The sequence below is a fragment of the Pleurodeles waltl genome, chromosome 8, assembly GCF_031143425.1.
Source record: "Pleurodeles waltl isolate 20211129_DDA chromosome 8, aPleWal1.hap1.20221129, whole genome shotgun sequence".
Taxonomy (NCBI): Eukaryota; Metazoa; Chordata; class Amphibia; order Caudata; family Salamandridae; genus Pleurodeles; species Pleurodeles waltl.
The window spans coordinates 1516232307-1516240420 of NC_090447.1; the positions used below are offsets into that span (position 1 = coordinate 1516232307).

The 8114-nt window shown below is 40.1% G+C and overlaps 1 non-coding gene across 1 annotated transcript; it reads right to left on the reverse strand.

Moving 5' to 3' along the window:
- Positions 1-1176: 1176 nt before the first annotated feature.
- On the reverse strand, positions 1177-1249 carry TRNAF-GAA (transfer RNA phenylalanine (anticodon GAA)). Its single transcript has one exon. It is a non-coding gene; the product is annotated as a tRNA-Phe (tRNA).
- Positions 1250-8114: the final 6865 nt, after the last annotated feature.

Consider the following 8114-nt stretch of genomic DNA (forward strand, 5'->3'; position numbering starts at 1 on the left):
TTCGTGGTTCGTCCCGGTAAAGAAAAACATCCAAAAAAGAGACTAAGTCCGAACGTAAAAAGTTGACCGGGACCTTCCAGCCATCGTATCCGAGAAGGGCTCCACGGACGTCGGATCAAGATCCAGGTTTACCCCGGTCGAAGGATTTTCATCTCGAAAAAACGACTAAGTCCGAAGGTAAAAGTCTCCACCGAGGAAACCCACATCGCGTATCTGGACAAGGGCTCCAGGAGGTCAGATTCGACTGGCAGGTTCGTCCCGCTGAAGAAAAATCTTCAAAATAAAGACTAAGTCAGAAGGTAACTTTTTAACCGAGGCCTCCCGCGACCTGTAGCAGAGCAGGGCTCCATCGCGGTCGGCCTGAAAGTTTGACTTTGCCCCGGTCGAGGTGCAACCAGATGACCCGATTGGCGCTTTTTGTTTCTAAGCGCTAGAAAAGTAATAATTCTTTAAAAATTCATATCTCCGGTTCCCCTGAACCGATTTTATTCGTTTTTGTGTCATTTTAAAGATAAAAATATAAGCTATTTTTATAAATTGGTTTTGGATTTTTAAATTGTTTCCTGTGTTTTATTTAATTACTGTTTTGTGATATTTGAATGCTTTACACTTTGTCTCCTAAGTTAAGCCTTGACACTCGATGCCAAGCTACCAAGGGTTGAGCTGGGATTAATTTACTGAGACCTAACTGTACCTATGTGGAGGTTAGTGGCTTGTTGCTAGGTGTAGGTACCTACCTGCCCTACCAATAACCCATTTTCCAACAGCTATGTCTTAAACTTCCGGTATCCTTCTGCAGCTAACTGGGTGCATTTACTCATTTACTTTTTTGGTGCGCAACCTAGGTAATTCTTTTATTCCAAACTCTGATTAGGCACACAAATGTGTGGGATGAGTAAGCAAGCTATATCATCTGACAGCTTGGTTCATGGGAAAATAGAAGATGATGCAGCCTAAGCTTTACATTAAAATCAAGATAGAAACTGGAAATAATGGAAGTCAAAGCTGAAGGCAAGAGAGGTGGAAGCCATTTAGAAAGGAAGATAGAACGCAAGTGATGTGCTCTACTGATGGTATGTCGATGAGGTTATTGAAAGGTTTCATCTATGAACTAAAATGTCTACTGAAGCTGACTCCAAGAGAGAACTACACCTAATTAGCTAGGTGCTCACTCCTTGCCGAAACCCGGGATTGAACCAGGGACCTTTAGATCTTCAGTCTAACACTCTCCCAACTGAGCTATTTCGGCCAGTTGTCAGAGAATACCTTCCTGATGATTCTTAATCATTGTAGGCAACAAGTTGGCATCTGATCAATCACTAGGAGGGTACATCTATGTGTTAAAGTATGCTGTATCCTTCTGCAGCTAACTGGGCACAATTAGTCAATTTCTTTTTTATTGCGCAAGCTAGGTATTTCTTTTTTTCTAAACGCTAAATAGGCTAGCAATCTAATACACAGAAATGTGTGGCATGAGGAAGCAAGCCATATCATCTGACACTTTGGTCCAAGGTTAGATGGAAAATGATGCAGGCTACAGTTTACCCTAAAATCGAGATAGAAACGGCAAATAATGGAAGTGAAAGCTGAAGGCAAGAGAGGTGGAATCCATTTTCAAAGGAAGATAGAAAACACGTACTGTCTTGTACTGATGGTATGTCAATTAGGTTGATGAAAGGTTTTATTAATTAAATAAAACGTCACCGGAAGCTGACTCCAAAAAAGAAACTTGCCTGACGAACTAGCTGCTCAGTCTTTGACCAAACCAAGGATTTAACCAGGGACCCTTAGATCTAAAGTTTGACGTCCTCGCAACTGAGCTCTTTCAGCCCGTTTTTTCACAGTGCCTTCCTTATTATTGTTAATCATTGTAGACAAGAAATATAAGTCGCAATCATTCACTGTGAGGGTACAGCTATGTGTTACACTTTGCTGTATCCTTCTGTAGCTAACTGGGGGCAATTACTCCTTTACTTTTTTGCTACGCGAGGTAGGTACTTCTTTTTTTCTAAACTCTGAATAGGCTACCACTCTCATAAACAGAAATGTGTGGCATGACTAAGCAAGCTATATCATCTGACAGTTTGGCTCATGGGAAAATGAAAGATGACGCAGGCTACGGTTTACATTAAAATCAAGATAGAAACGGGAAATAATGGAAGTCAAAGCTGAAGGCAAGAGAGGTGGAAGCCATTTTGAAAGGAAGATAGAAAATAAGTGCTCTTTTGTACCGATGGCATGTCGATCAGGTTGATGCAAGTTTTTATCAATGAAATAAAATGTCACTTGTGAGTGACTCCAAGAAAGAAATATGCCTACAAGCTGAGTGCTTGGTCTTTGGCACAACCCAGGATTGAACCAAGGACCTTTTTTATCTTTAGTCTAACATTCTCCCAACTGAGATATTTTAGCCAGGTGTCACGAAAAGCTTTCCGTATCATTTTTAATCATTGTAGACAAGACACAGAAGTCTAAATCATTCACTGTGAGGGTACAGCTATGTCTTAAACTTTGCTGTATCCTTCTCCAGTTAACTGGGTGTAATTAGGGAATTCGTTTTTTATTGTGCAAGCTAGGTATTTCTTTTTTTCTAAACTCTAAATAGGCTATGAATCTAATGCACAGAAATGTGTGGCATGAGTAAGCAAGCTATTTCATCCGACACTTTGGTTCATGGAAAGATGGAGACTGATGCAGACTGCGGTTTACCTAAAAATCAAGATAGAAACAGTAAATAATGGAAGTCAAAGCTGAAGGCAAGAGAGGTGGAATCCATTTTGAAAGGAAGATAGAAAACACGTACTGTCTTGTACTGATGGTATGTCAATTAGGTTGATGAAAGGTTTTATCAATTAAATAAAACATCACCAGAAGCTGAATCCAAGAAAGAAACACACCTAACAAGCTGTCTTCTGAGTCTTTGCCGAAACCCGGGATTGAACCAGGGACCTTTTGATCTTCAGTCTAACGCTCTCCCAACTGAGCTATTTCTGCCAGTTATTTCCCTGGTCCCTCCGTATTCTTCTTAATCATTGTAGACAAGACATACACCTCGAAATCATTCACTTTGAGGGTACAGCTATGTCTTAAACTTCCGGTATCCTTCTGCAGCTAACTGGGTGCATTTACTCATTTACTTTTTTGGTGCACAACCTAGGTACTTCTTTTATTCCAAACTCTCAATAGGCACACAAATGTGTGGGATGAGTAAGCAAGCTATATCATCTGACAGCTTGGTTCATGGGAAAATAGAAGATGATGCAGCCTAAGCTTTACATTAAAATCAAGATAGAAACTGGAAATAATGGAAGTCAAAGCTGAAGGCAAGAGAGGTGGAAGCCATTTTGAAAGGAAGATAGAACGCAAGTGCTGTGCTCTACTGATGGTATGTCGATCAGGTTATTAAAAGGTTTCATCTATGAACTAAAATGTCTACTGAAGCTGACTCCAAGAGAGAACTACACATAATTACCTAGATGCTCAGTCCTTGCCAAAACCCAGGATTGAACCAGGGACCTTTAGATCTTCAGTCTAATGCTCTCCCAACTGAGCTATTTCGGGTATTTGTCAGAGAATACCTTCCTGATGATTCTTAATCATAGTAGGCAACAAGTGGGCATCTGATCAATCACTAGGAGGGTACATCTATGTGTTAAAGTATGCTGTATCCTTCTGCAGCTAACTGGGCACAATTAGTCAATTTATTTTTTATTGCGCAAGCTAGGTATTTCTTTTTTTCTAAACGCTAAATAGGCTAGCAATCTAATACACACAAATGTGTGGCATGAGGAAGCAAGCTATATCATCTGACACTTTGGTCCAAGGTTAGATGGAAAATGATGCAGGCTACAGTTTACCCTAAAATCGAGATAGAAAAGGGAAATAATGGAAGTCAAAGCTGAAGGCAAGAGAGGTGGAATCCATTTTCAAAGGAAGATAGAAAACACGTACTGTCTTGTACTGATGGTATGTCAATTAGGTTGATGGAAGGTTTTATTAATTAAATAAAACGTCACCGGAAGCTGACTCCAAAAAAGAAACATGCCTGACGAACTAGCTGCTCAGTCTTTGACCAAACCAAGGATTTAACCAGGGACCCTTAGATCTAAAGTTTGACGCTCTCGCAACTGAGCTCTTTCAGCCCGTTTTTTCACAGTGCCTTCCTTATTATTGTTAATCATTGTAGACAAGAAATATAAGTCGCAATCATTCACTGTGAGGGTACAGCTATGTGTTACACTTTGCTGTATCCTTCTGTAGCTAACTGGGGGCAATTACTCCTTTACTTTTTTGCTACGCGAGGTAGGTACTTCTTTTTTTCTAAACTCTGAATAGGCTACCACTCTCATAAACAGAAATGTGTGGCATGACTAAGCAAGCTATATCATCTGACAGCTTGGTTCATGGGAAAATGGAAGATGACGCCGCCTACGGTTTACATCAAAATCAAGATAGAAACGGGAAATAATGGAAGTCAAAGCTGAAGGCAAGAGAGGTGGAAGCCATTTTGAAAGGAAGATAGAAAATAAGTGCTCTTTTGTACCGATGGCATGTCGATCAGGTTGATGCAAGTTTTTATCAATGAAATAAAATGTCCCTTGAGAGTGACTCCAAGAAAGAAACATGCCTAACAAGCTGAGTGCTTGGTCTTTGGCACAACCCAGGATTGAACCAAGGACCTTTTTTATCTTTAGTTTAACACTCTCCCAACTGAGATATTTTAGCCAGGTGTCACGAAAAGCTTTCCATATCTTTTTTAATCATTGTAGACAAGACACAGAAGTCTAAATCATTCACTGTGAGGGTACAGCTATGTCTTAAACTTTGCTGTATCCTTCTCCAGTTAACTGGGTGTAATTAGGGAATTCGTTTTTTATTCTGCAAGCTAGGTATTTCTTTTTTTCTAAACTCTAAATAGGTTAGCAATCTAATGCACAGAAATGTGTGGCATGAGTAAGCAAGCTATTTCATCCGACACTTTGGTTCAAGGGAAGATGGAGACTGATGCAGACTGCGGGTTACCTAAAAATCAAGATAGAAACAGTAAATAATGGAAGTCAAAGCTGAAGGCAAGAGAGGTGGAATCCATTTTGAAAGGAAGATAGAAAACAAGTACTGTCTTGTACTGATGGTATGTCAATTAGGTTGATGAAAGGTTTTATCAATTAAATAAAACGTCACCAGAAGCTGAATCCAAGAAAGAAACACGCCTAACAAGCTGTCTTCTGAGTCTTTGCAAAAACCCGGGATTGAACCAGGGACCTTTAGATCTTCAGTCTAACGCTCTCCCAACTGAGCTATTTCAGCCAGTTATTTCACAGCTCCCTCCGTTTTCTTCTTAATCATTGTAGACAAGACATACACCTCGAAATCATTCACTTTGAGGGTACAGCTATGTCTTAAACTTCCGGTATCCTTCAGCAGCTAACTGGGTGCAATTACTCATTTACTTTTTTGGTGCACAACCTAGGTACTTCTTTTATTCCAAACTATGAATAGGCACACAAATGTGTGGGATGAGTAAGCAAGCTATATCATCTGACAGCTTGGTTCATGGGAAAATGGAAGATGATGCAGCCTAAGCTTTACATTAAAATCAAGATAGAATCTGGAAATAATGGAAGTCAAAGCTGAAGGCAAGAGAGGTGGAAGCCATTTTGAAAGGAAGACAGAACGCAAGTGCTGTGCTCTACTGATGGTATGTCGATCAGGTTATTGAAAGGTTTCATCTATGAACTAAAATGTCTACTGAAGCTGACTCCAAGAGAGAACTACACCTAATTAGCTAGGTGCTCAGTCCTTGCCGAAACCCGGGTTTGAACCAGGGATCTTTAGACCTTCAGCCTAACGCTCTCCCAACTGAGCTATTTCGGCCAGTTGTCAGAGAATACCTTCCTGATGATTCTTAATCATTGTAGGCAACAAGTGGGCATCTGATCAATCACTAGGAGGGTACATCTATGTGTTAAAGTATGCTGTATCCTTCTGCAGCTAACTGGGCACAATTAGTCAATTTCTTTTTTATTGCGCAAGCTAGGTAATTCTTTTTTTCTAAACGCTAAATAGGCTAGCAATCTAATACACAGAAATGTGTGGCATGAGGAAGCAAGATATATCATCTGACACTTTGGTCCAAGGTTAGATGGAAAATGATGCAGGCTACAGTTTACCCTAAAATCGAGATAGAAACGGGAAATAATGGAAGTCAAAGCTGAAGGCAAGAGAGGTGGAATCCATTTTCAAAGGAAGATAGAAAACACGTACTGTCTTGTACTGATGGTATGTCAATTAGGTTGATGAAAGGTTTTATTAATTAAATAAAACGTCACCGGAAGCTGACTCCAAAAAAGAAACATGCCTGACGAACTAGCTGCTCAGTCTTTGACCAAACCAAGGATTTAACCAGGGACCCTTAGATCTAAAGTTTGACGCTCTCGCAACTGAGCTCTTTCAGCCCGTTTTTTCACAGTGCCTTCCTTATTATTGTTAATCATTGTAGACAAGAAATATAAGTCGCAATCATTCACTGTGAGGGTACAGCTATGTGTTACACTTTGCTGTATCCTTCTGTAGCTAACTGGGGGCAATTACTCCTTTACTTTTTTCCTACGCGAGGTAGGTACTTCTTTTTTTCTAAACTCTGAATAGGCTACCACTCTCATAAACAGAAATGTGTGGCATGACCGAGCAAGCTATATCATCTGACAGTTTGGCTCATGGGAAAATGGAAGATGACGCCGGCTACGGTTTACATCAAAATCAAGATAGAAACGGGAAATAATGGAAGTCAAAGCTGAAGGCAAGAGAGGTGGAAGCCATTTTGAAAGGAAGATAGAAAATAAGTGCTCTTTTGTACCGATGGCATGTCGATCAGGTTGATGCAAGTTTTTATCAATGAAATAAAATGTCCCTTGAGAGTGACTCCAAGAAAGAAACATGCCTAACAAGCTGAGTGCTTGGTCTTTGGCACAACCCAGGATTGAACCAAGGACCTTTTTCATCTTTAGTCTAACACTTTCCCAACTGAGATATTTTAGCCAGGTATCACGAAAAGCTTTCCGTATCTTATTTAATCATTGTAGACAAGACACAGAAGTCTAAATCCTTCACTGTGAGGGTACAGCTATGTCTTAAACTTTGCTGTATCCTTCTCCAGTTAACTGGGTGTAATTAGGGAATTCGTTTTTTATTGTGCAAGCTAGGTATTTCTTTTTTTCTAAACTCTAAATAGGCTAGCAATCTAATGCACAGAAATGTGTGGCATGAGTAAGCAAGCTATTTCATCCGACACTTTGGTTCAAGGGAAGATGGAGACTGATGCAGACTGCGGGTTACCTAAAAATCAAGACAGAAACAGTAAATAATGGAAGTCAAAGCTGAAGGCAAGAGAGGTGGAATCCATTTTGAAAGGAAGATAGAAAACAAGTACTGTCTTGTACTGATGGTATGTCAATTAGGTTGATGAAAGATTTTATCAATTAAATAAAACGTCACCAGAAGCTGAATCCAAGAAAGAAACACGCCTAACAAGCTGTCTTCTGAGTCTTTGCCGAAACCCGGGATTGAACCAGGGACCTTTAGATCTTCAGTCTAACGCTCTCCCAACTGAGCTATTTCAGCCACTTCTTTCACAGGTCCCTCCGTATTCTTCTTAATCATTGTAGACAAGACATACACCTCGAAATCATTCACTTTGTGGGTACAGCTATGTCTTAAACTTCCGGTATCCTTCTGCAGCTAACTGGGTGCAATTACTCATTTACTTTTTTGGTGCGCAACGTAGGTACTTCTTTTATTCCAAACTCTGAATAGGCACACAAATGTGTGGGATGAGTAAGCAAGCTATATCATCTGACAGCTTGGTTCATGGGAAAATAGAAGATGATGCAGCCTAAGCTTTACATGAAAATCAAGATAGAAACTGGAAATAATGGAAGTCAAAGCTGAAGGCAAGAGAGGTGGAAGCCATTTTGAAAGGAAGATAGAACGCAAGTGCTGTGCTCTACTGATGGTATGTCGATCAGGTTATTAAAAGGTTTCATCTATGAACTAAAATGTCTACTGAAGCTGACTCCAAGAGAGAACTACACCTAATTAGCTAGGTGCTCAGTCCT